Source organism: Theropithecus gelada, chromosome 1, assembly GCF_003255815.1.
Source record: "Theropithecus gelada isolate Dixy chromosome 1, Tgel_1.0, whole genome shotgun sequence".
Lineage (NCBI taxonomy): Eukaryota > Metazoa > Chordata > Mammalia > Primates > Cercopithecidae > Theropithecus > Theropithecus gelada.
The window spans coordinates 189,432,132-189,459,614 of NC_037668.1; the positions used below are offsets into that span (position 1 = coordinate 189,432,132).

General features: G+C 39.2%; 1 protein-coding gene and 1 pseudogene across 1 annotated transcript in view; one reads left to right on the forward strand and one right to left on the reverse strand.

The window, feature by feature from the left end:
• The window catches only part of PAPPA2 (pappalysin 2), a 301,019-nt gene that overhangs the window by 214,983 nt on the left and 58,553 nt on the right, over positions 1 to 27,483 (reverse strand). The gene's annotated exons all lie outside the window — the stretch shown is intronic.
• LOC112605049 lies at positions 22,630 to 23,142 on the forward strand (annotated as a pseudogene).

Genomic DNA, 27,483 nt, shown 5'->3' on the forward strand with positions numbered 1-27,483 from the left:
AACACTTCGCTTAACTTGCTACTTCCCGGCTACAAACATCTCCATCATCCTCTATCCTTTCTCCTTTTGCTTACACTCCCCCTCTTCTCTCTTCCACCTGTGCAATAGATCCCATCACTTTCCATCTCTCCCTTACTCTTGAATCTCAAAACTTTCATATTCTTCTGGGTCTTTCCCTATGAAAAGGTTTTGTTGTCTCCCCCATTTTTAAAGAAATACTGCCTTTACCCTTAGCTTTTAGTTCCCTTATTCCTTTCTCAGCCAAGGTTCTTGAAAGAGTTCATCTCCACATTTTCACTTTCCATTCACTCCTCACCCACTGTCATCTGTATTTCACTCCTCCTTATCACTAAAATTTCCCATGAAGTTTGCCAATGATTTATCCATATTGTCAAATTCAATCAAGATTTTCCTGTCTTTATTTTACTAGACCTCATTACTGCAGTTTATGATTTTACCCATACTCTTTTTATTTCTGTTTTATTGATATAGAATTTCTATAACATACAATTCACCTATTTAAAGTGTACAATTCAATGTTTTTAGTGCATTAAGAGATGTGTGCAATCATCTCCACAGTCAATTTTAGAATATTTTTTATTACCACAAAGAGAAACCCTGTCTCTCTTAGCTACTATCTCTTTATCCTTCCATCCTCCCCAGCTTTAAGAAACCTCTAACCTCTTTTCTGCTCTATAGATTTTTCTATTCTGGGTATGTAATATAAGTGGAATCATAGTGATCTTTTGTGACTCGTTTCTTTCTTTTGGCCTGTTTTCAAGTTTCATCCATCTTGTAGCATGTATCAGTATTTGATTCCTTTGTGTGACCAAATAATATTTCACTGTATAGATATACTGTATTTTGTTTATTGACCCCATACTCATTTGAGAAATTCTCTTATTCTAAATTCCTGGGACCACATAGCCTCCCAGCTTTCTTCCACCTCTGCTTTTTTCCAGTTTCTTTTAAGGATTTTTCTTCTAACGTCTTCTCATTTAACTGTCTGGTGTTCAGATTCTACAGGCTTTCCCTGAATGAATTCATCCAAATCTATAATATAAACCCTCACCAATTTGCTGATCACCCTCAAAAAATATTCCTGATCGACATGCTATACTCTCAGTTTCAAACTGCATATTTAATTTTCTACTGGGCAGTTTTGCCCATTTACTCCCGGGCTATTCAAATGCAGCTCAATAAAGTTGAATTTATCTCTTATACACACTTCCCACTCCCAAACGAGCTGCTTCTCATCAATTCTTTATGATGACAAATGGCGTTCACCATGTAATCAATGCCATGAATACATGTGTCACCTCCCCTGTCAGCCCCTCTAGCAGAGTCTGTATAGTTAGCTCTTAATGCCTCCTATATCCATCTTTTTTTTCTCCACTTTTACTGCCACTGCTTTCTTTCAGCTTAAGGATTTGTCATTTTTTTCTGGGAATTACTAAAATAACCTCTACAATGCCCCCCTCCAACCCATTCTCCATACTTCTACAAAATGTTGATCCTGTCACATCATCTGTTTAAACAATGTTCAGTGCCACACTCCATAGCTCAGCACATAGGTTCTCGTTATCTGGTCCTTGCCTTTTTCCCTGGCACCACCATCGGCCTTTTCCCAAATATATCCTTTGCTCCAGTTTTACAAACCTTGATTGTCATTTCACATCTCTGTGCTTTTGCACAAACTTCTTATCTGCCTAGAATATATTTATATGTTGTACACAATATATGTAAACATATATTCTACCTTCACCTAGCTAATTCTCCCATCACTCAAGTTTTACTACCTAGGTAAGTTTCCTTCACTTTCCTATCTGATGTAGCCAATTCTCATTAGTGATATCTGATTATATAATGATCACATGATGCTGTAAGCTTTTGAAGAAAGGACCCTCCCTCCCACTTAACTTTGTGTCCTACAGTTAGTTAGTTGCCATATATTTGACATTCAATAATTTGTTTGTTTGTTGAGATGAAGTCTTGCTCTTGTCGCCCAGGCTGGAGCGCAATGGTGCGATCTCGGCTCACTGCAACCTCTGCCTCCCAGGTTCAAGTGATTCTCCTGCCCCAGCCTCCAGAGTAGCTGGGACTACAGATGCCCGCCACTACACCGTTACATCTTACATTTTCCAGAAAGCTTTCTCTCCCCTTCTTCCTAGTCTGGTTTGAATGATTCACTCAAGTGCTTCTAAAATATAACCTATGTATTCTGTTGTCACACTGATCACATTACAAAATAGTTATATTTGTCTTTATTTTCCAGTATCCTCCCTAATGCCTGGTACACAGATGTTCAATATACATTTGTTTATTAAAGAATACAAGAATGAGGGTGAATATATGAATGAAAACCTATATCATAAGACCCAGCCTCTGCCATATGTCACAGTCCTGACCACTGAACTTGTGTCTGTGTTATTGTCCCTATGTTCCTTTCTTCATTACCTGCTCAGTAACTTAAGCCCACCCAGAATTACAATCCAGCCCAATTCAAACACAGACTACTTTAAGGGTCTAAAACTCTAAACCAAATCTTGATATCTGAGGCTCTGGCAGACCCATCTGTCTTGGTATCTGAGGCTCTGGCAGACCCATCTGTTGCCAGTTGCCCACCTGCCAACCTGCATGTTTGGATTTCCACAGACCTCATATATAAATACCAAATTTTCCATCATCACTGTGGTCACCCACTTGGATATCTCATTATTTAATATTTTCATTTATCATTAAATGATGATAAGGCTACATTTTCTAACACATCACAAATTATTATTTCACTGAAATCATGAAAACAATATTCTAAACAATTAAATGTCAGGCATTATCATTATGATGGGGGAAACACCTTCTGATGGACTAAGTTTCTCCTGAGGACTCTGAAATCCTGCCAACTGTGCATCCACCTATATCCACCTACTCAAAAAGAGGCTGGCTCTGATACTGTATATAACCTCCTGTTAACATCACAGGGAGTTATTGGAGTAAATGTCTCTCTCTGAGAAAATACTAAACCGTAACAGATGGGGGTCAGATTGGTCTGTTTACATCAATTCTTGATTGCTTTTCCATTGCCAGTGAAGGCCTTAAGTTTTATGAGTAGCATAAATCGCAACTTCGACCTAGGATTCCATATTCAACTCTTAACATAAAAGAACTGTCAAATGCAATATATCTTGTGAAGAGCAGAACCAGAAAGAAAGATTGAATTGTATCCGTAAGCAAACTCTTTAAAAATAGAAGATTGCAAATCCTTATTCAGCACTGAGAGACAGTTTCAATTTCAAACGGTAAAACAAATGAAAAGGCAAAAACAAGATTATGTTTTTAAAGGAACTTTTAAAACCATCTCACACAGTTCATCATATCTACTTCTACTTTGCTTGGGTTTATCAACCAGAAAACAACATGTATTTGTATATGCTCAAGTGGCAGCAAGTATTCAAAGAAAATATCCAATAGTAATTAAACAATAGCATTACAAAACATACAAACACAAAAGGCTTTTGTTTTCTATTTTACTACATTTTTCACATCATGTTCTATTTATCAATTGGATTATAAAGTCCTTTAGAGTGGAAATCAAGACATGTCTCTTTATGTCTCCCTCACAGTACATAACATGGTAGTATAAATCTATGATTAACAACAAATTCATTAACTGAAAGACATTTATTCAACAGATATGTATTGAGAGTCTACTATATCCCTGTCTAAACACAGCTCTGAATTTGGCAAATGGGTCTACAGGACACAAGGATTTCTGAGACACAGACATAATAATTTTTCATCATCAGATCACTCGCTTGCATACATTCTGAACCCTCTGCCCTTGCTTTCTCTATTTCATTGTACTCCCTTGGCAAAATCCCAAACCTAGATAAATCAACCTTTCTGCAAACTGTCTGCACCCATGTAGCTTATGGTGACCAGAGAAAAACATGGAAATATGCTGTCTGGATTCAATTTGAATGCATGGTCTTTAATCTCAAGTGGCCCTTCTGCAGTCCAGATCCTACTACATTTCTCTGGCCCATTCATTCTCTTGCTCGCCTAATGACCATTTCATACCTTCTCTTCCCTCCTCAAACCCCCAGCACCTTTCTGCTCACAACCTGAAGTAATCCTCAACTGATTACCTTAATGCCTATTTCAAAGGGAAGTGGAACTGAGAAGAGCATTTAGGCAAGTTCTCACCTTCCCATCTGACCTGCCTTTCTCCATGGACTCTTACACTCTGCTTTTCCTACTGTTACGTGGGTGACCTTCACAGGCTCTGACCCAAAAACAGCCTTCCTATCATGCACTAGATTTCTCTCTTACCTTCTATAGGTTGTTTCTTCCCTAGACAGACTGATTTTAAAGGTGGCATGCTACACCCTCAAAGAGTATCTTGAGTTTTTCTTATAGGAAAGGATAAATTACAATGTAAAAATGTATTTTTTAAATAATGAAAATAACGCCTTTTTCTTTAGATTCTTTTTAAAAGAATAGCATTAAAATCAAATTCAGTTATAGACACCCGATAAATTAAATGAAAACTTGGAGGCAGTGGATAGAGCTTTCGACCAGGAACCAAGAGACCTAGGTCTAGTCACTGCTCTTTGTGCAATTTATTGAACTTCTTTTGAGCTAAGGGGATTAGACTTAGAGATCTTTGCTATCCCATCCAGCTGTCAGATTCTTATCTAGAATTTGAATTCTTTCAGATAGCTTTTTAAAAAACAACTTATGGGTAACAAGTTGTTGACTTAATCCAACCAACTTTTTTCAGAAGTGGTTATTTATTTGATAACTTTTTGGATTTGCTGCCAAACCAGTGGACACATACGAATGTTATCAAGTCTATATAGCTGAAATCACTTGAGTAATTAACAGCACCTTCTTGGTAGCTAAATGCCTCAAAAACAGAACCAGTCTTTCTTTTAGTACCAGTAGCATAGGTCTGGATGTACAGGCCTGAATTGTTAAGAAAATAGGAAGAAATAAAGGAAGTTCCTCAGATACAAAAGGCAAAACAAGCCAAGCATGTTGACTCGGCCTGTAATCCAAGTACTTTAAGAGGCCAAAGTGGGAGGATCGCTTGAACTCAGGAGTTTGAAACCAGCCTAGACAACATAGTGGAAAAAAAAAAAAAGAAAGAAAGACAGGTATTATCTTCAGCTGTTCACACACTCAATCTTATTGCCAAAAATACAGTACTTCCTTCTCTGGGCTCCTGGCCCAAAAAGGTAGTGAGATTTCTCATCACCTTATGCTGTCTGGACATCAAGTTTCCAGCTGTCCTCCCTAATCCTCATGCTAATTACACTCTCATATGCACTCCCTTTTGACCTACATGTGAAACAATTCGAATATAACTCCATTGATAAGACTTTCCAAAACACTAAGTTTTTATTTTTAACCCAGTCATTTTAAATGACTACTATGATGAAATTTGTGTAAAATAAATAACCACTTTCAATGTTTGTTTTGTCAGTTTGACTTTTCTGAGAGAGGGGCATGGCTGTACACTATAGCTCACTCAGAAATTTCCACCCTAAGGGTAAAAGGCAAACGTACTCTCCAGTCCTCTAAGCAACAGAGATGTTAAAAAAAAAATCTCAAAATAAATTAACATAATCTTACGAATCTAATGTTTAGCCAAAGAAGCAAGTGACACACAAATATATATATATAGGAAGATTCTATTCAAATAATGTTCAAGCCAGGCAAACTAAATATATATTTTAAGAACATATGCATAAATGATAAAATCATAAAGAAAAAGGAAGAAATTATTATCAGAAAAATTAGGATATCAGGGAAGAGAAGGAGTGAAATCAGACAGAAACATATATACAGGCCTTTTTGAGGCACTGGCAATGTTCTATGTCTGAACCTGGGCGGTGGTGTGAACTTTGTAATTATTTAAATTATGTAGATTATTTAAAGAATGCAGTTATGTGGTATTTCGTAATTTTTTTTTTTAATTTTTACAAATCGTTTTAGAGACAGAGTCTCAATCTGTTGCCCAGGCTGGAGAGCAGTGGCACAGCCATAGCTGACTGCAGCCTCCACCTCCTAGGCTCAAGTGATCCTCCTGCCTCAGTCTCCCAAATAGCTTGGACTAGAGGTGCACACCACTACATCTAGATAATTTTTTAAATTTTTTGTAGAGACAGGGATCTTTCCATGTTGCCCAGGCTGGTCTTAAACTCCTGGCCTCAAGTGATCCTCCCATTTTGGCCTCCCAAACTACTGGGATTACTGGTGTGAGCCATTGCCAAGTATGTAGTATATACTCTTCTCCATATACGATATTTTTATAATAAAAAGTAAATTCTGCTAACCCTATTTTTGAAATAAATTTGACGTACTATACTTTTCAGTATGGGAAGATAGTGGGATGAGAAATTAAGACTAGGAATTATAATCAGACAATTATGTATTGTGTCACTAACATATTAGTTGAGTGTTTCTATTCAACTGATGATAGATAGTGCAACAGAGAGTGTGTTTTATAGAGGCTGAGGAATATTTGTGTATTTACTGATATGTTGCTTCACTTTAACATTTATTGAAAGACTGTTACATGTCAGGCAGAGTATTAGGCACTAGGGAGACACAGACAAATGAGACATGAGGACTAATCTGGGTGTGTGTTCTAGTGCTAGGAAAGTAGCACCTTTCCAAATTGCCAAAATGACAGTATTTCTCTGCCTTCCTCACTCCTAGCTGGAGACTCTGACACTCTCCTCCTGTCTTCTCTCCCTCTTCAGCTTCTAAGTTAACTATCTGAACAGGAGTTTTTTCAGCAGGGTGGAATTGATGACGCTGTCAGACTCAGTGTCTAACGGGTCAGAGTGAGCCCTGGCTTTCTTACTCCTGTGGTATTGACCAAGTCTACTGGCCAATTTCCTTACCCAGCACCGGCCTTAAACTCCTTCTGACAGCTGGATTGCCTACAGACAACAGTCCTTTGATCTGAATAATCGCCCGCAATATAGACCCCAGATATCTTCCCTGTGTGGAGGAACTCCGGAAGGCTCAGTGCCTGTTGGTCACAGTGTCCTTGGCTGTCCTTGGCTGCTTATTGCTGTTGTCCACCCACTTATATATCCACTGAATACTCTCCTGCCTGCCCTCCTGGGGATCTGTCCTGCAACCTGGTTAAGTTGATCTGTCCCAGCCCTGCCAAGTTCTTTCTCTTCACCTTTCTCCTGAATAGTCCCAGTAGACTTTGCTCCCAAACATCCTAAAATCATTACAATATAAATAAATATGATATGAAAGCATAGAGGTAGGACTGGGATGGGGATAGAAGTGGAAGGAATACTTAAGCTGAGTCTTAATAAGTTTATCAAATAGAAGAGAAAAACAGTAAGCCAGCAGGAAGGAATGACTTCTTCAAAAAAACAAAAATGGGAAGAAGCCTGATGTGTTTGGAAAATAATGAGAATTTAGGCAATGATGAGAGATGAGAGTAGAATGATAGATAAGAGGAAAATGAAGTTCTTAAGTATCTTGCTAACAAAAATGGTGACAAAATTGGCATGCATTTAATGTATTCTGATCACTAAAAAAATGATGCTATTACTGACCTCAAACAACGTAATGCATTCTGCTATTTGGGAATTAGTGTTCACTCACTCTCATGATTTATAAGGCTTAGTTTTCAAGGAACTCTGAACCCCTGTAGTACTACTTCAGTCATCCATACTATTTCCTCAGGTAGGTGCTAGAAACAGGCAGAGCATCTGCCCAGATATGCAACAATTTTAATGGGTGTATTTAAGGACATAACATATAGGAAGGAGCATAGGTGATGCTCAGTGAAGTATTGGTGAATGTATTTACATTGAATCAAACAAAAACCTGGTCCCTTAGGAAGTCTCCCAATAATTCTGTTTATTTTATTTTATTCATCTGAGTGCCAGGACAGCTATCTCATCTGTTCCCTGTAGGAAATGCAGCTTTAGCCTGGACAGCATGGCAAAACCCCATCTCTACAAAAAATTAGAAAGATTAGTTGGACATGGTGGCATGCACCTGTAGCCCCAGCTACTTGGGGGGCTGAGGTAGGAGGATCACTTGATCCTGGGAGGTAGAGGCTGTAGCAAGCTGTGTTCATACCAGTGTACTCCAGCCTGGATGACAAAGTAAGACCTTGTAGAAAGAAAGAGGAGAGAGAGAGAGAGAGAGAGAGAGAGACAGAGAGAGAGAGAGAGAAAAGAAAGCAAGCAAGAAAGAAAGAAAGCAAGAAAGAAAAGAAAGAAAGAAAGAGAAAGAGAGAAAGAAAGAAAAGAAAAGGAAAAAGGGAAGGAAAGGAGAGGAAAGGAGGAAAGAAAGAAAGGAAGGAAAGGAAAGGAAGGAAAGGAAGAAAAGGAAGGGAAAGAAAGGAAAGAAAGAAAGAAAATGTAGCTGTTCCAGGAGGGATGTCTTTACTAGGGACAGTCCCAGGTGAAAGGAGGACTAGTTGTTTTTATGCCTCTACTATAATGAGTTTGGCTTTAATGCTTTCTGGCACTGCTAAAGTTTGCACTATTCATTTCAATGCCCTCCTGACTTTCAGAAACTCTTTACTTCCCAATGAGCCGTGTGGCAACAGTAAATTATCAGAAACACACGGAAGAGTTTCACCTCTCTGAATTAAAGATACATTGACTAATCCGACCAAAAGGACTTTGCTCAGAGAAGAATGAGAAAGGGAAAATCAATAGGCCAGAGAGTGGGAATGAAAATGGAAGTTCTTGGGGGCAGCTGTAGAATGATTATAATAATAATAAATGCAACAAAATATATTGAGCTCTTAGTCAGTGACTTCTCTTACCATTTGCTATGGTCTGAACGTGTCTTTCCAAAATTCCTGTGTTGAAATCTAATTCCCAATGTGATAGTTTAAAAAGGTAGGGCTTTTGAGAAGTGATTGTCATGAGGGTACCAACCTTATGAATGAGATTAGTGCCCTTATAAAAGAGGCTCAAAGGATTGCCTTTCTCCTTTCTCCATATGAAGACAGAGGTACTGTCTTTGAGGAAAAGGTCCTCACCAGACACTGAATTAGCTGGCACTTTGATCTTGAAATTCTCAGCCTTCAGTACTGTAAATTATAAATTTCCATTGTTTATAAATTACTCAGTCTAATGTATTTTGTTGTAGCAGCCCAAATGGACTAAGATACCATTTTATCCCATTTTTATTTCTCTTGGACTTAAATAGGCAAAACTGGAGTTAATTAGAGCAGCATGATTTTGGAAGTCCCACTATGTTGTACTAAGCACACAATGTTTTACCAACTCTCTATACATCAGCTGTGCTCAAAGTCAACACCCTAACCTCAGAAAGAGCTTTGCATTCCTATGGCTTACCATTATGAAGTTAGAAATGGCATTTGCTTCAAGATACCTTGATCTCAAACAAGAGGAAAAATAGCTGGTAAGTGACCTCTGGGGACAGTTGATGGTCTAAGCTGATCATTCTAAGGCCCATTAGATCTTTAGAGATCATTCTTGACCTTCTTAGATCACAGTTTTTATATTTGTACCTTCAACAAATTTATTTAGCACAAATTTGTTGAGTACCTACCACGTTCTGTATGCTATATTATCCTAGCAAACTGTGAGAGATTCAGGTTGTTTCATCCATCATATAAGGATAAAACTAATTTCTCAGTATAGAAATTAAATGATGAAATAAATGTAAAATATTTACCTCAGTGCTTGACACAAAAATCAGTACTCATATCATTTCTTTCATTTCTGGCAGTACAAAGATAAACTGGTACACTTCTGTTCCCTCAGGGAACTCAGTGTAAATGCTGCCCGAAATCACCCCAGTGTCTCAGAAGCACTATGAAATGGAGATGAACTACAGATAGTTGATCTTTCATGATCTCTGCAAGTAACAACTCTCAATTTAGTTCTAATTCTCAGCATTCTGGGCAGAGAACACCATGAGAACTTTCTCCTGCATGTGTTCCAAACCCTAACTCTACCACCCTCAATAGGTGTTAAGTTAAAAGAAAACTGTGAAATATTTTAAATTTAAGTATAATTGATTAATGAGAACACCACACAGGTGCTGTCAAATGATAATAAATATTAATAAAAACTCTGGCAAAAGACACTCTATAATTCATACAAAGTGTTCTTAATTGTTATTTTTTTAAAGAAAGACTAATATTTCCTGGCATTTGTGAGTGGTGTGTTCACTAGAGGCAGTTACTACAATAGGCCATTGAATCTAATCAACTCCTCACTGACAGAGCAGGTTCCTCACAGTAGTGGCTTATGCAAAAAAAAAAAAAAAAAAAAAAAATGTTGCCATCAACTGGTCATTTCTGGTTTTGAATGAAATTTCAATCTTTACTTCAAAGAAATTGGCTTTGTCAAAAACAACTGCCATTGCATTCTTTCTCTTTTTGTTTCAGATTGTTTCTTAAATAAGGCCTGGTGTGCTAAATTACTTGTAAGAGTGAGGTCTCATGGGAAAGTCTGGATAGAAACTACTAGAGGTGTCAGTCATTCCAACTGGGTTAGGGAGCCAGGGTGCCAAGGGGGCTGATGGTGAGAACAACAGCTTTGGCCGGTAGGTAGGATGTCCCCCGTTTGTCTATCACTGTGCCCAAGGCCAAATCTGAGTTTCTTGATGAGCACATTACATCCTTCCTGATTTTGGGCTTGTCATCTTTCATTACAACAAATGCTTGTTAGATTAAAAAAGTAACACAATGACTTAGTCTGGGAACATCTCAGAAGACCCCAAGTAGCTTTAAGATCAATGATTATCAGATGTCCTCAACCTCAGAAGAACAGATTAAGTTATTAACATATTCATGAAGCAACATTATTACCTGTTATGAATATATTAGCTATGCTTCCTTTTAGTCTTTCAATAACTCCTTCTGGCCTGGGATTTTCTACTCCTGCTGTCTTCTCTCACTTAGAAGCCACTCTTTTGCCCACCTACCTTCCTCTTTCTTGATCCCTCTCTGTGGAAACTTTAACCTCTTTGCTGGTATCTCTGGCATCTCTATACCTGAAGTCAGAATGTACCTTTAGTATGAAGTCCATAAAAATATTATTATACTTTTATAAGGAAAATATGGAAAAGGGGAAATCAAGTAATGTTTATCTTGAGACAACGTACATAAATTTTGAATTACTTTTTGTACTCAGCTAAGCCACTCTCAGATTTCTGACCCTCAGAAACTGTGAGATAATAAAGATTTGTTGTTTTAAGCTATAATTTTTCATTATTCAGCAATAGATAACTATTATCTGGTAAGACAGATTAACATAGGGGTTGGGAAACTAAAGCTCTAAGGCAAGAAACTATTTTTGTAAATGTTTTATTGGAACACAGTCATACCCATTTATTTACATATTGTCTGCAACTGCTTTCATACTACAACAATAATATGAAGTACTTGTGACAGAAATTGTAAGGTCTGCAAAGGCTGAATTATTTACTATTAGTTCTTCATTGAGAAAGTATATAATTATAGAAGAAGTGTGATTTGAAATGTCTAGACTATCAATTTGAAAAAGGAATATCAGAAATCCATTTTCATTTTTTGCAGATTAAACAATTGTGACTTTAAGAAGTAAGTGGCCTAAACAGCATTAATATAACTAATAGCAAAGCTGGACAAGAAATCCAAAGTATCTATGGTCTAAATATTTGTGTTTTTCCCCTATCTCTGAAAAAAAAAATGTGTATGTTGAAATCCTAATGCCCAAGGTGATGGTCATTAGGAGGTGGAGACTTTGAAAGGTGATTAGATCATGAAGGCACAACCTTCATGAATAAAATTAGTGCTTTAATAAAAGATGATCAAGAGAGACCCCTCACACCATTCCACCATGTGAGAACATGGCAAGAAGGTGCCATCTGTGAGCCAGAAAGCTGATGCTCACCAGACACTGAATTTGCTAGTGCCTTGGTCTTGGACTTCCCAGCTTCTAGAACTATGACAAATAAATGTCTGTGGCTTACAAGCCACCTATATTATGATAGTTTGTCATAGCAGCATAAATGGACTAAGACACCTACCTCCCAATCCAGTGGTTTCTTCAATATACCATACTACCTTCCGTAAGATAAGGCATCAAAATCAACGTATTGTTTCATCATGAGTTTACTGAGTTACTTTAAGTAAGTCACTGCAGTTCCCTTTACTCAATTTCCTGTAGCACTACTGTAGTATCATGAACATGTTATTGACATCTTAATGGATGACCATATTACTTGATATATTTAAGTCCATTCAAAAGTATATGAAAAAGAAAAATGACAGATTACGGAAAGACCCATAGAACAGGTCATCTAGCACTAAGAACAGTTATTCAATTTAATTTTATTATTTTTACTCTTGTTCAGAGATTTAATAATTGAAAGTGGTAAGCTGAACAGTGTATACTTACTTTCAAAAATTACCTGCTGAATTATATATAAACGCTTTTATGAAAGAAAGCAAATGAGCAGCACCAATTCAACTTTCTGTATCCATAGCAGACATTGTTAATCAAATACAGCATTCTTTCCAACTGAATCAGGTTACAGTCTCAGAATCCTTCTCAGTACCATGCTTCAGGAATCTAACGTTATTCAGTCAAAATTAGCACCTCAGTTAAAACTTATGCACTTTCTCTGACATAGAGAACACCTTGCCATATAGTAGTCTTTTTACAGCATATGTAGATATAAGTTGGTTTCAGATTTCTTTTTAAAATAGATTGGCTACTGATTTACTGAAATAATTTAACTTCAATCTGTTTAACTCTAAGGCAGCTCCAAGGCACACATGTGAAAGACAGTACTAATGGGATATTGTATTTGAGAAAGGATTTGTGATTCTGGCTTAAATTTACTGCAAGGTTCAGTTTAAATGCAACTTCCTCCCTGAGCCATTCCCTGATGTGTGAAGTACGTCCTGGTTTACCTGACTGATACCAGTTCGTTTCTCTTATCCTGTCATAATTAGCAACCATACCCCCTTTCACTCTCAGTGGTGTCCCAATCTGGATGAAAAATTATATGGCTATCCTATTGATGGCCCAATTTGGAAGAGGCCTCTCTTGTCTCTAAAACCCCTATAATACTTAATGGCTCAAATGCAACAAATGATTTATCTTGTATAATAGCTACTTCTAGTTATAATTTATGCCCCCACAACCCACTTCCCAGTTTGGATTACAAACACTTTGAGAGAAGTTATATTTCACTATTTATGGTTTACAAAAGAGAGATGCAATGAATACAAATCCCATTACTCTTTTAATCATTGTGCCTCACACATACTAAACTGGAAGAAAGAACTTCCTGAATTACTTGACACTGTAAATTCTTTTACAGTTAAAACTATACCTCATTCATCTGGTAAACCTCACAGAGGCACAGGGCTTTGGACATCATCTGTGTGTGTTTTTTAAATTAATTAATTTATTTATTTAATTTTATTATTATACTTTAAGTTCTAGGGTACACGTGCACAATGTGCAGGTTTGTTACATACGTATACATGTGCCATGTTGGTGTGCTGCACCCATTAACTCGTCATTTACATTAGGTATATCTCCTAATGCTATCCCTCCCCCGTCACCCCTCCTCAGTGTGTGATGTTCCCTTTCCTGTGTCCAAGTGATCTCATTGTTCAATTCCCACCTATGAGTGAGAACATGCGGTGTTTGGTTTTCTGTTCTTGCAATAGTTTGCTGAGAATGATGGTTTCCAGCTGCATCCATGTCCCTACAAAGGACACAAACTCATCCTTTTTTATGGCTGCATAGTATTCCATGGTGTATATGTGCCACATTTTCTTAATCCAGTCTGTCACTGATGGACATTTGGGTTGATTCCAAGTCTTTGCTATTGTGAATAGTGCTGCAATAAACATACGTGTGCATGTGTCTTTACAGCAGCATGATTTATAATCCTTTGGGTATATACCCAGTAATGGGATGGCTGGGTCATATGGTATTTCTAGTTCTAGATCCTTGAGGAATTGCCGCACTGTTTTCCACAATGGTTGAACTAGTTTACAGTCCCACCAACAGTGTAAAAGTGTTCCTATTTCTCAACATCCACTCCAGCACTTGTTGTTTCCTGATTTTTTAATGATTGCCATCCTAACTGGCGTGAGATGGTATCTCATTGTGGTTTTGATTTGCATTTCTCTGATGGCCAGTGATGATGAGCATTTTTTCATGTGTCTGTTGGCTGCATGAATGTCTTCTTTTGAGAATTGTCTTTTCATATCCTTTGCCCACTTTTTGATGGGGTTGTTTGTTTTTTTCTTGTAAATTTGATTGAGTTCTTTAAAGGTTCTGGATGTTAGCCCTTTGTCAGATGGATAGATTGCAAAAATTTTCTCCCATTCTGTAGGTTGCCTGTTCACTCTGATGGTAGTTTCTTTTGCTGTGCAGAAGCTCTTTAATTTAATTAGATCCCATTTGTCAATTTTGGCTTTTGTTCTCATTGCTTTTGGTGTTTTAGACATGAAGTCCTTGCCCATGCCTATGTCCTGAATGGTATTACCTAGGTTTTCTTCTAGGGTTTTTATGGTTATAGGTCTAACATTAAAGTCTCTAACCCACCTTGAATTAATTTTCATATAAGGAGTAAGGAAAGGATCCAGTTTCAGCTTTCTATTTATGACTAGCCAATTTTCCCAGCACCATTTATTAAATAGGGAATCCTTTCCCCATTTCTTGTTTTTCTCAGGTTTGTCAAAGATCAGATGGCTATAGATGTGTGGTATTATTTCTGAGGGCTCTGTTGTGTTCCATTGGTCTATATCTCTGTTTTGGTACCAGTACCATGCTGTTTTGGTTACTGTAGCCTTGTAGTATAGTTTGAAGTCAAGTAGCGTGATGCCTCCAGCTTTGTTCTTTGGCTTAGGATTGTCTTGGCAATGCAGGGTCTTTTTTGGTTCCATATGAACTTTAAAGCAGTTTTTTCCAATTCTGTGAAGAAAGTCATTGGTAGCTTAATGGGGATGGCATTGAATCTATAAATTATCTTGGACAGTATGGCCATTTCATGATATTGATTCTTCCTAACCATGAGCATAGTATGTTCTTCTATTTGTTTGTGTCCTCTTTTATTTCACTAAGCAGTGGTTTGTAGTACTCCTTGAAGAGGTCCTTTGCATCCCTTGTAAGTTGGATTCCTAGGTATTTTATTCTCTTTGAAGCAATTGTGAATGGGAGTTCATCCATGATTTGGCTCTCTGTTTGTCTGTTACTGGTGTATAAGAATGCTTGTGATTTTTTCACATTGATCTTGTATCCTGAGACTTTGCTGAAGTTGCTTATCAGCTGAAGGAGATTTGGGGCTGAGACGAGGGGGTTTTCTAAATATACAATTATGTCATCTGCAAACAGGGACAATTTGACTTCTTCTTTTCCTAACTGAATACCCCTGATTTCTGTCTCTTGCCTGATTGCCCTAGCCAGAACTTCCAACACTATGTTGAATAGGAGTGGAGAGAGAGCATCTCTGTCTTGTGCCAGTTTTCAAAGGGAATGCTTCCAGTTTTTGCCCATTCAGTATGATATTGGCTGTGGGTTTGTCATAAATAGCTCTTATTATTTTGAGATAGGTTCCATCAATACCGAATTTATTGAGCGTTTTTAGCATGAAGGGCTGTTGAATTTTGCCAAAGGCCTTTTCTGCATCTATTGAGATAATCAGGTGGTTTTTGTCTTTGGTTCTGTTTATATGCTGGATTATGTTTATTGATTTGCATATGTTGAACCAGCCTTGCATCCCAGGGATGAAGCCCACTTGATCATGGTGGATAAGCTTTTTGATGTGCTGCTGGATTCGGTTTGCCAGTATTTTATTGAGGATTTTTGCATCGATGTTCATCAGGGATATTGGTCTAAAATTCTCTGTTTTTTTTTTGTTTTTTTTTGTTTTTTGTTTTTTTTTTTTTTTTTTTGAGACGGAGTCTCGCTCTGTTGTCCGGGCTGGAGTGCAGTGGCCAGATCTCAGCTCACTGCAAGCTCCGCCTCCCGGGTTCCCGCCATTCTCCTGCCTCAGCCTCCCAAGTAGCTGGGACTACAGGCGCCCGCCACCTTGCCCGGCTAGTTTTTTGTATTTTTTAGTAGAGACGGAGTTTCACCGTGTTAGCCAAGATGGTCTCGATCTCCTGACCTCGTGATCCACCCGTCTCGGCCTCCCAAAGTGCTGGGATTACAGGCTTGAGCCACTGCGCCCGGCCTAAAATTCTCTTTTTTTGTTGTGTCTCTGCCAGGCTTTGATATCAGGATGATGTTGGCCTCATAAAATGAGTTAGGGAGGACTCCCTCTTTTTCTATTGATTGGAATAGTTTCAGAAGGAATGGTACCAGCTCCTCCTGGTACCTCTGGTAGAATTTGGCTGTGAATCCATCTGGTCCTGTACTTTTTTTGGTTGGTAGGCTATTAATTATTGCCTCAATTTCAGAGCCTGCTATTGGTCTATTTAGGGATTCAACTTCTTCCTGGTTTAGTCTTGGGAGAATGTAAGTTTCCAGGAAATTAACCACTTCTTCTAGGTTTTCTAGTTTATTTGTGTAGAGGTGTTTATAGTGTTCTCTGATGGTAGTTTGTATTTCTGTGAGGTCAGTGGTGATATCCCCTTTATCATTTTTTATTGCATCTATTTGATTCTTCTCTCTTTTCTTCTTTATTAGTCTTGCTAGTGGTCTATCAATTTTGTTAATCTTTTCAAAAAACCAGCTCCTGGATTCACTGATTTTTTGGACGGTTTTTTGTGTCTCTATCTCCTTCAGTTCTGCTCTGATCTTAGTTATTTCTTTCTTTCTTTTTTTTTTTTAATTATACTTTAAGTTCTAGGGTACATGTGCATAACGTGCAGGTTTGTTACATATGTATACTTGTGCCATGTTGCTGTGCTGCACCCATCAACTCGTCAGCACCTATCAACTCGTCATTTACATCAGGTATAACTCCCAATGCAATCCCTCCCCCCTCCCCCCTCCCCATGATAGGCCCTGGTGTGTGATGTTCCCCTTCCCGAGTCCAAGTGATCTCATTGTTCAGTTCCCACCTATGAGTGAGAACATGCGGTGTTTGGTTTTGTGTTCTTGTGATAGTTTGCTAAGAATGATGGTTTCCAGCTGCATCCATGTCCCTACAAAGGACACAAACTCATCCTTTTTTATGTCTGCATAGTATTCCATGGTGTATATGTGCCACATTTTCTTAATCCAGTCTGTCACTGATGGACATTTGGGTTGATTCTAAGTCTTTGCTATTGTGAATAGTGCCGCAATACCTAGGAATCCAACTTACAAAGGATGTAAAGGATCTCTTCAAGGTGATCTTAGTTATTTCTTGCCTTCTCCTAGCTTTTGAATGTGTTTGCTCTTGCTTCTCTAGTTCTTTTAATTGTGATGTTAGGGTGTCAATTTTAGATCTTTCCTGCTTTCTCTTGTGGGCATTTAGTGCTATAAATTTCCCTCTACACACTGCTTTAAATGTGTCCCAGAGACTCTGGTATGTTGTATCTTTGTTCTCATTGGTTTCAAAGAACATCTTTATTTCTGCCTTCATTTCATTATGTACCCAGTAGTCATTCAGGAGCAGGTTGTTCAGTTTCCATGTAGTTGAGCGGTTTTGATTGAGTTTCTTAGTCCTGAGTTCTAGTTTGATTGCACTGTGGTCTGAGAGACAGTTTGTTACAATTTCTGTTCTTGTACATTTGCTGAGGAGTGCTTTATTCCAACTATGTGGTCAACTTTGGAATAAGTGCAATGTGGTGCTGACAAGAATGTATATTCTGTTGATTTGGGGTGGAGAGTTCTGTAGATGTCTATTAGGTCCGCTTGGTGCAGAGTTGAGTTCAATTCCTGGATATCCTTGTTAACTTTCTGTCTTGTTGATCCGTCTAATGTTGTCAGTGGGGTTTTAAAGTCTCCCATTATTATTGTATGGGAGTCTAAGTCTCTTCGTAAGTCTCTGAGGACTTGCTTTATGAATGTGGGTGCTCCTGTATTGGGTGCATATATATTTAGGATAGTTAGCTCTTCCTGATGAATTGATCCCTTTACCATTATGTAATGGCCTTCTTTGTCTCTTTTGATCTTTGATGGTTTAAAGTCTGTTTTATCAGAGACTAGAATTGCAATCCCTGCTTTTTTTTTTTGTTTTCCATTTGCTTGATAGATCTTCCTCCATCCCTTTATTTTGAGCCTACATGTGTCTCTGCATGTGAGATGGGTCTCCTGAACACAGCAAACTGATGGGTCTTGACTCTTTATCCAATTTGTCAGTCTGTGTCTTTTAATTGGACCATTTAGTCCATTTACATTTAAGGTTAATATTGTTATGTGTGAACTTGATCCTGTCATTATGATATTAGCTGGTTATTTTGCTCATTAGTTGATGCAGTTTCTTCCTAGCATCGATGGACTTCACATTTTGGCATGTTTTTGCAATGGCTGGTACCGGTTGTTCCTTTCCATGTTTAGTGCTTCCTTCAGGATCTCTTGTAGGGCAGGCCTGGTGGTGACAAAATCTCTAAGCATTTACTTGTCAGTACAGGATTTTATTTCTCCTTCACTTGTGAAACTTAGTTTGGCTGGATATGAAATTCTGGGTTGAAAATTCTTTTCTTTTAGAATGTTGAATATTGGCCCCCACTCTCTTCTGGCTTGTAGAGTTTCTGCTGAGAGATCTGCTGTTAGCCTGATGGGCTTCCCTTTGTGGGTAACCCGACCTTTCTCTCTGACTGCCCTTAACATTTTTTCCTTCATTTCAACTTTGGTGAATCTGACAATTATGTGTCTTGGAGATACTCTTCTCGAAGAGTATCTTTGTGGCGTTCTCTGTATTTCCTGAATTTGAATGTTGGCCTGCCTTACTAGGTTGGAGAAGTTCTCCTGGATGATATCCTGCAGAGTGTTTTCCAAGCTGGTTCCATTTTCCCCGTCAGTTTCAGGCACACCAATCAGACGTAGATTTGGTCTTTTCACATAATCCCATATTTCTTGGAGGCTTTGTTCATTTATTTTTTCTCTACACTTCTCTTCTCTATTCATTTCATTCATTTCATCTTCAGTCACTGATACTTTTTCTTCCAGTTGATCGAGTCAGTTACTGAAGCTTGTGCATTTGTCATGTAGTTCTCGTGTCATGGTTTTCACCTCTATCAGTTCTTTTAAGGTCTTCTCTCATTGATTATTCTAGTTATCCATTCATCCATTCTTTTTTCAAGGTTTTTAGTTTCTTTGTGCTGGTTACGTAGTTCCTCCTTTAGCTCTGAGAAGTTTGATCAACTGAAGCCTTCTTCTCTCAACTCGTCAAAGTCGTTCTCTGTCCAGCTTTGTTCCATTGCTGGCAATGAGCTGTGTTCCTTTGGAGGGGGAAATGCGCTCTGATTTTTTGAATTTCCAGCTTTTCTGCTCTGCTTTTTCCCCAACTTTGTGGTTTTATCTGCCTTTGGTCTTTGATGATGGTAACATACTGATGGGGTTTTGGTGTGGGTGTCCTTTCTGTTTGTTAGTTTTCCTTCTAACAGTCAGGACCCTCAGCTGCAGGTCTGTTGGAGTTTGCTTGAGGTCCACTCCAGACCCTGTTTGCCTGGCTGTCAGCAGTGGAGGCTGCAGAAGACACAATATTGCTGAACAGCGAGTGTTGCTGTCAGACTCTTGCTCTGGAGGCTTTGTCTTAGGGGTGTACCCAGCCGTGTGAGGTGTGAGGTGTGAGGTGTTGGTCTCCACCTAGTGGGGGATGTCTCCCAGTTAGGCTACTCAGGGGTCAGGGACCCACTTGAGCAGGCAGACTGTCCATTCTCAGATCTCAACCTCTGTGCTGGGAGAACCACTGCTCTCTTCAAAGCTGTCAGACAGGGACATTTACATCTGCAGAGGTTTCTGCTGCTTTTTGTTTAGCTATGCCCTGTCCCCAGAGGTGGAGTCTACAGAGGCAGGCCTCCTTGAGCTGAGGTGGGCTCTACCCAATTTGAGCTTCCAGGTGGCTGTGTTTACCTACTTAAGCCTCAGCAATGGCGGGCGCCCCTCCCCCAGCCTCACTGCTGCCTTGCAGTTAGATCTCAGACTGCTGTGCTGGAAATAAGGGAGGTTCCATGGGGTTGGGACCCTCTGTGCCAGGGGTGGGACCCTCTGTGCCAGGTGTGGGATATAATCTCCTGGTGTGCCATTTGCTAAGACCCTTGGTAAAGCACAGTATTAGGATGGGAGTTACCCTATCTTCCAGGTGTTGTGAGTCTCAATTTCCTTTGGCTAGGAAAAGGAATTCCCTTCCCCCTTGCACTTCCCAGGTGAGGCGATGCCTCGCCCTGCTTCAGCTCTCACTGGTCAGGCTGCACTCGCAGACCAGCACCGACTGTCTGACATGCCCCAGTGAGATGAACCTGGTACCTCAGTTGAAAATGCAGAAATCACCTGTCTTCTGTGTCACTCATGCTGGGAGCTGGAGGCTGGAGCTGTTCCTATTCAGCCATCTTGGGCACACCCCCCATCATCTGTGTTTACAAAATCGTTTGAATGGATGAACAAATGAGCTAATGGACACAGTACAATTTTTCTCATGTTGTCCTTCACAACGCTATAGAGAAATAAACTGGCAAAACTCATTAATTAAAATATCCACTAATATGGACCAAACAAGACTAACATCTTTTCTTATTTCTCAGTTCGAGTGGTTGACTGAAATGCAATTAAGTCTCTTTGAGTATTTTGGTATGGTAACTAAGAAGCATTGGGTCAATGGTGGTCCATCTCTGAAAATAAGACATAGATCTGATGACCCCTGAAGGCTTAGGTGGCACATCTGGGAAAACTGTTTTGACAAAATGGGATTCAGAATATGAACTATGCATGGAGGTCATAAAATTCAATCTATAGTGGCTAAGTTCAAGGTTTAGCTTAATATCAAAATGTCCAACATTCCAAAATGGAAAAGCTAAGGCTAAGAGGCCACACTAATCAGTACTTACTGGGGTCAGAAACATCCTGGGAATAGTCTTTCATGATGCAACTTAACTACATTCCTCAAATTCCAGCTTTCACACTTAGTATGTCATCTAGCTGCTCCAAACATCACCCTCACAGCTCCAAAACCAATAGCTACAGGCCTCAACCTTCCTTTACTGAGCACAGTTTAGGTCAGCTTAGATTTTCAGACAAGTCATTTCAACCAATAAGATGTCCTGATTCCCTAAGAAGGAGCACTTTTTCAATTTCCTATGGAGTTTACTTGGACTCCTTCTCCATATGCCATAGTTTACTCAAAAAATGGACCTAATCCAACAATCCCACTACTGGGTACCTACCCAAAAAAGGGAAGTCATTATATGAAAAGGACACTTGCACACACATGTTTATAGCAGCACAATTTGCAACTGCAAAAATATGGAACCAGCCTAAATGCTGATCAGCCAATGAGTGGATAAAGAAAATGTGAGATATATATGTATATACCATGGAATACTACTCAGCCATATAAAGTAATGAAATAACGGCATTCATGGCAACCTAGGTGGAGTTAGAGACCATTATTCTAAGTGAAGTAACTCAGGAATCAAAAACTAAATATCATAGCTAAGCTATGAGGACACAAAGACACAAAAATGATATAATGATATAATGGACTTTGGGGACTTGGGGGGTGAGAATTAAAAAACTACACATTGGGTACAGTGTACACTGCTCATGTGATGGGTGCATCAAAATCTCAGAAATCACCACTAAAGAACTTGTCTGCTGCATTGCCACCACCACCACTCTGCCATGACAACTGCTGCCTCCTGCCCTGTAGCCCCCACCACCCCCTGTGTCACTGCTGCCTCGGGACCAACTGTATGATTAGGCCATAATCTTCAGGGAGTAAATACATTCCTCAGTTCTGCAGTGTTCTTGGTCACACATTTATGGAGTTTCTGAAAGGCAGTGGAGATTACTGCCAGGCACAGTGCGATCTCTATGCAGACAAGTAAACTGTAGAAATTAATTACTACTCCACCAAGAAGCCCCTATAGGAGTGGTTATCCTGGACACAGAAGTGTTGAATTGAAATCCACAGAGCATTTTACAAGAGTTCTGACCTGGATGGGGTAAATCTCAGTGCACTTCTTTTTTTTTTTTTTTGAGACGGAGTCTTGTTCTGTCGCCCAGGCTGGAGTGCAGTGGCCGGATCTCAGCTCACTGCAAGCTCCGCCTCCCGGGTTCACGCCATTCTCCGGCCTCAGCCTCCCGAGTAGCTGGGACTACAGGCGCCCGCCACCTCGCCCGGCTAGTTTTTTGTATTTCTTAGTAGAGACGGGGTTTCACCGTGTTAGCCAGGATGGTCTCGATCTCCTGACCTCGTGATCCACCCGTCTCGGCCTCCCAAAGTGCTGGGATTACAGGCTTGAGCCACCGCGCCCGGCCAAGTGCACTTCTTTTCTGTTTGTTGCCTCAGTATTACTGGATTGAAGAACTGCTGCTTCTTGTTAGGAGCTTCATTTCATTTATCATTACTTACAACTTCACACTCAAAGCACTGAGAATTTCAAGTGGAATATGTTGAAGTAGACTTCTCTTTCTTTGCATCATTTCTGTATTCAATTTTTTAATTATTTCATAATCCTATTGAGTCTTCCTTAGCTAAATTTACACAGCTCGAATGAACCACCCAGCTCCTGTGGAAGTCACATACAAGAACATGAGATTTCCTATTGCACACAATCCAAACAATGTGACCTTAAATAAATTTATAGAGGAACTTAAGAAGTATGGAGTTACCACAATCGTAAGAGTATGTGAAGCAACTTATGACACTACTCTTGCGGAGAAAGAAGGTACCTATGTTCTCGATTGGCCGTTTGGTGATGGTGCACCACCATCCAACCAGATAGTTGCTGATAGGTTAAATTTCATAAAAATTAAGTTTCATGAAGAACCTGGTTGTTGTATTGCTGTTCATTGCATTGCAGGCCTTGGGAGAGCTCCAGTACTTGTTGCCCTAGCATTAATTAAAGGTGGAATGAAACATGAAGATGCAATACAATTCAGAGGACAAAAGCAGCATGGAGCTTTTAAAAGCAAGCAACTTTTGTATTTGGAGAAGTATCATCCTAAAATGCGGCTGCGCTTCAAAGATTCCAGTGGTCATGTAAACAACTGTTTCATTCAATAAAACCGGGGTGCCTAATGCTCTTGGAAGTGGAACTTGAGATAGGACCTAATTTGTTACACACATTAGCCAGCATGTTGGGTTAGCGAGTAGTCTAATGAAGCTTCCATAGGAGTATTGACAGGCAGTTTTACCAGGCCACAAGCTAGACAGATTTGGCAACCTCTGTGTTTGGGTTACAGTCAACCTATTTGGAACCTGGCAAAAGATTCTTTCTGTCAGCATATAAAATGTGCTTGTCATTCGTACCAATTGACCTTTCCCAAAATCAGGCAGTATTGAGTTATACTTATTTAAATCTATTTCCATGCCAGAATCTTATCGATACATAAGAAATTTAGGAAAATTAGGTACCAAAATACCCAGCATTATACTTGTATATTTTTTGCACCATACAGAACTAAAATCTCAGGAACTATGAACACTTTAGATTTTATGTGGTTTATTCCTTCAATCATTTCAAACATTGAAAGTAGGGCCTACATGGTGATTTGTCTGCTCACTTTATGTTTACATCTCCCATATTCATACCAGTAGACATCAGGTTTGCTTAGCCATTGATATTTTTTTAACCAAGCCTTACAATGATTATTTCATGTGTTTCTATAAATCTCACTTTGTGCTTTTATTAAAAACCTCCAGGCCAGGCACGGTGGCTCACGCTTGTAATCCCAGCACTTTGGGAGGTCAAGGCGGGCAGATCACGAGGTCAGGAGATCGAGACCACCCTGGCTAACATGGTGAAACCCTGTCTCTACTAAAAATACAAAAAATTAGCCGGGCGAGGTGGCGGGCGCCTGTAGTCCCAGCTACTCGGGAGGCTGAGGCAGGAGAATGATGTGAAACCAGGAGGCAGAGCTTGCAGTGAGCCGAGATTGTGCCACTGCGCTCCAGCCTGGGCAACAGAGTTAGATTCGGTCTCAAAAAAAAAAAAAAAACCTCCATTTTGAAAATCTACATTGTACAAAAGCACATGTCTTTAATGTCTTCAGACAAAAAGGCCTTACAGTTAATTTAATGTTTGCACTTTTAGGTGCAGCTTAACAGGGAGGACCTGAGGAAAAAAAATGGGAGGGACCTATTAATTACTTTTAGCAAAATGTTGCCTTTGTCTTGTGCAGAACATGCAGAATATGCTCTTTAATTTAGTAAAATATTTTTAAAGGTAGAGATGCTTTGTTATTATAATGATAAACTTCCTGAAATTCTTGCATTTTTTTCCATACTTATCAGAAATTGTTTACCAACTTATTTTTGTTTGAAAGTGTGATTTTTTTTCCTTCTCTTCCCAACCTTGCTTGCAAAAAAAGAAGTGGGTATCTGCTCATGAATTGAGCAGACATCTAATATTTTATATGCCTTTTGAGCTGTGTAACTTAATATTTGGATACTTGATAATTTGTTTTATTATATAATTGATAAAATGGTGATGTGCATTAACATTAGTTCAACCATATATTTATACTGTCTGGGGATGTGTGGTTACAGTACTGTGGGAGAAATAATTTGTCAGTGTTTACCAGCTTGTAAAAATGTAGTGCGAGAGCTTAAACATCTAAATAAATAATGAAATGCAAAAATAAAAGAACTTGTCCATGTAACCAAAAACCACCTGTTCCCAAAAAACTATTGAAATAAAATGAAATAATGGACAAAATCATTAAAACCCATACTTGAAACCCTGCTTAGTCACAATATGAAGTTTCTAGATATCTGAGAAGGCCCTTGCATGAAAACTGACAGGGAGGAAATTAAGAAAGAAACATGATCTCAAGTGGTTTGCTTAGTTCCCAGCCAACTTTTCAGGTTTTCATATGTAATAACTGCGAACATTTAACAGGCTTCAAGCAAGGGTGACTTAACACCAGATCCTGCTACAAGACAGTACATGGCCCAATTAAGTTAGCTTCCATGTCTCTAGGAAAATGACTAAGTCATACCTTCCATGTGGCAATAGATGGGTCAATCTGATCTCCATTTGACACTTAGTAAAGGCTGGTAAACTAAGAAACAAGTTAAAGTTGAAGAAAAGAAAGACAAAGTGCCTCCTCTCATTCCCCTCTTTCCCTTCACTATCCAACTGCTTTATCTCTCTTGCCCTCCCAGCTCTGCTTCTGGGTTGGGTTAGTAGCTTACTTATTTTTCAAAGGAGAATACTGCCTGCTGTAGAAAAAGGATATGGCTTTCTCAGTTCACTCATCGTTGGAGTTTTTCCTTATTTCCCAACCTCTCCTGCGACAATTGCAATGAAGCATGGGCATATGGCTCTTTGTTCTTTTTAAGCTGGGACTTGCAGGCTGCTTTCCATGCCAACTGCAAAAAGAGATGCTGTTTGGTCACCAAGCCTGCAGCCTCTCTGGGGGCCCCACTGCAGACAACACTGAATTAGCTCATTCAAATTTCCTGGAAGTCACATTACCCATTTGACAGGCAGTGCTCGGCTTTATTCTTATTCTGAACTTTTCTTCATACTCTCTTCACAAACCTGATCATGTTCCTTATTTTTTCTTCTTCCCCAGCATCATCTACTTTATTAATGATTATTTTGTGTAAAACTAGATGAAAAAAACTATGATAAACCTATGGCCACACAGGCAAGGGAGTCTACTAAGACAGAAATCTATGATTTCAAACTTCTCCTTCTGAGCCTCAAAAGATACTTTTGAGGCTATGGAGTGAAGTGGAAGCATGGAATGAAATGGAGAAACTGAGGCATAGACTTTGACATAGTGTCCTCTGCCTCTTGCCTAATACCTTGGGTGGCTGAGTACAGTGCAGTGGGGAAACAAACAAGAGTCAGATGACTTCTCTTTGGATTATCTAACCCAATAATCAACGGGCTCTGTAATTTGAGAGATGCCTCCTCATCCATAAATAAAATGAAATGGTTGAACTAGATGGTCCCTGAGGTCCAGCAATGAAGTTCTGTGACTCTGAATCTGAGTGGACTCATTATGTCTTTCAGAATTTACCTTGGTTGCACCTCCTTAGAAGTTTGCAGCAGCTGGTTCAGAATTGCTTTTTTTCCACAATGACTTGGAAAGAAGGAAATGGAGTTAGACACATAAGTTTCTTTCACATTTCAGCACTTGAAGATTGACTGGAAAGAGGCTGCTGTGAACAGTCTCCACTTCCCTCAAGTTTCTACCCTGCCAGCCATCTTCTCCCTCCCAAGAGACAACTGCCTTCTTCATCAAGAAGATCAAGGCTACCAGGAAAAGCTTTTTCTAATCTCCACCTGCATGCCAACAACTCATAAATTTGCATCCACCCTCCACTCCTTCCTTCCAGTCTCAGAGAAAGATGTGTCCTTTCTTCAGTTTGTGTCTGCCACTAGTGCTTGGATTCTGACCCCCTTCCTCCCCGACCTCCAGAAAAGGGCTACTCTCTTGATTCCTCTTCTTTAAAATTGTCCTGGAATACAATTATTTTAACCTTTCTAGAAAAGGACATTAAGGACATAAAGTGGCCTTTTTCTTGCACTTAGGAGTAGAACCAAAACTGATTCTTTAAGATGATACTGGATTTTTGCATAAAGATATTGTTCAGAGCGTTGTTCATTACACTACATAGCTTCCTCTATATGTAGTCCCCAGGAGAAATTTCTGTCCAGTATGATTACCTATGGCAGTTGTTCTCTTGAGAAGCTGTTTGTTTTCATCTTGTAAATAGAGTAAACAATGTAACTTACCTACTTCCTTGTTTGTATTGATTCTGGGAAGCTCAGAACTAAAATGGTGGCCTCTCTCTAGCACTCTAACTCTAATGCATGGGCAATCACTTTGTCACTTTGTATACTGAATTTGCCACTGCCTTAGTCTTTTTTTTTTTTTTTTTTTTTTTGAGGCAGGGTCTTACTCTGTCACCCAGGCTGGAGTGCAGAGGTGAAATCTCAGCTCACTGCAACCTCTGCCTCCCAGGTTCAGACGATTCTCATACCTCAGCCACCCAAGTAGCTAGGATTACAGGCGTGCACCACCACGCCCAGCTAATTTTTAGATTTTTTAGTAGAGACAGGGTTCTACCATATTGGACAGGCTGGTCTCAAACTCCTGGCCTCATGTGATCTGCCCACATTAGCCTCCCAAAATGCTTGGATTAAAGCCATGAGCCACCGCACTTGGCCAGTCTTTTCTTATGTGTCCTCATTTTCCCTTTTTAAATTCATATTTCTTATATTAAATTCTTGTATTATATGAACATATAAAATCCAACTTAAGTCCTACCTGCAAAAAGGTATGGCATAACTAGCACCTAAATAGATGAATAGATACTTAAGTCCTACCTGCAAAAAGGTATGGCATAACTAGCACCTAAACAGATGAATAGATACTTCTTTCAGAA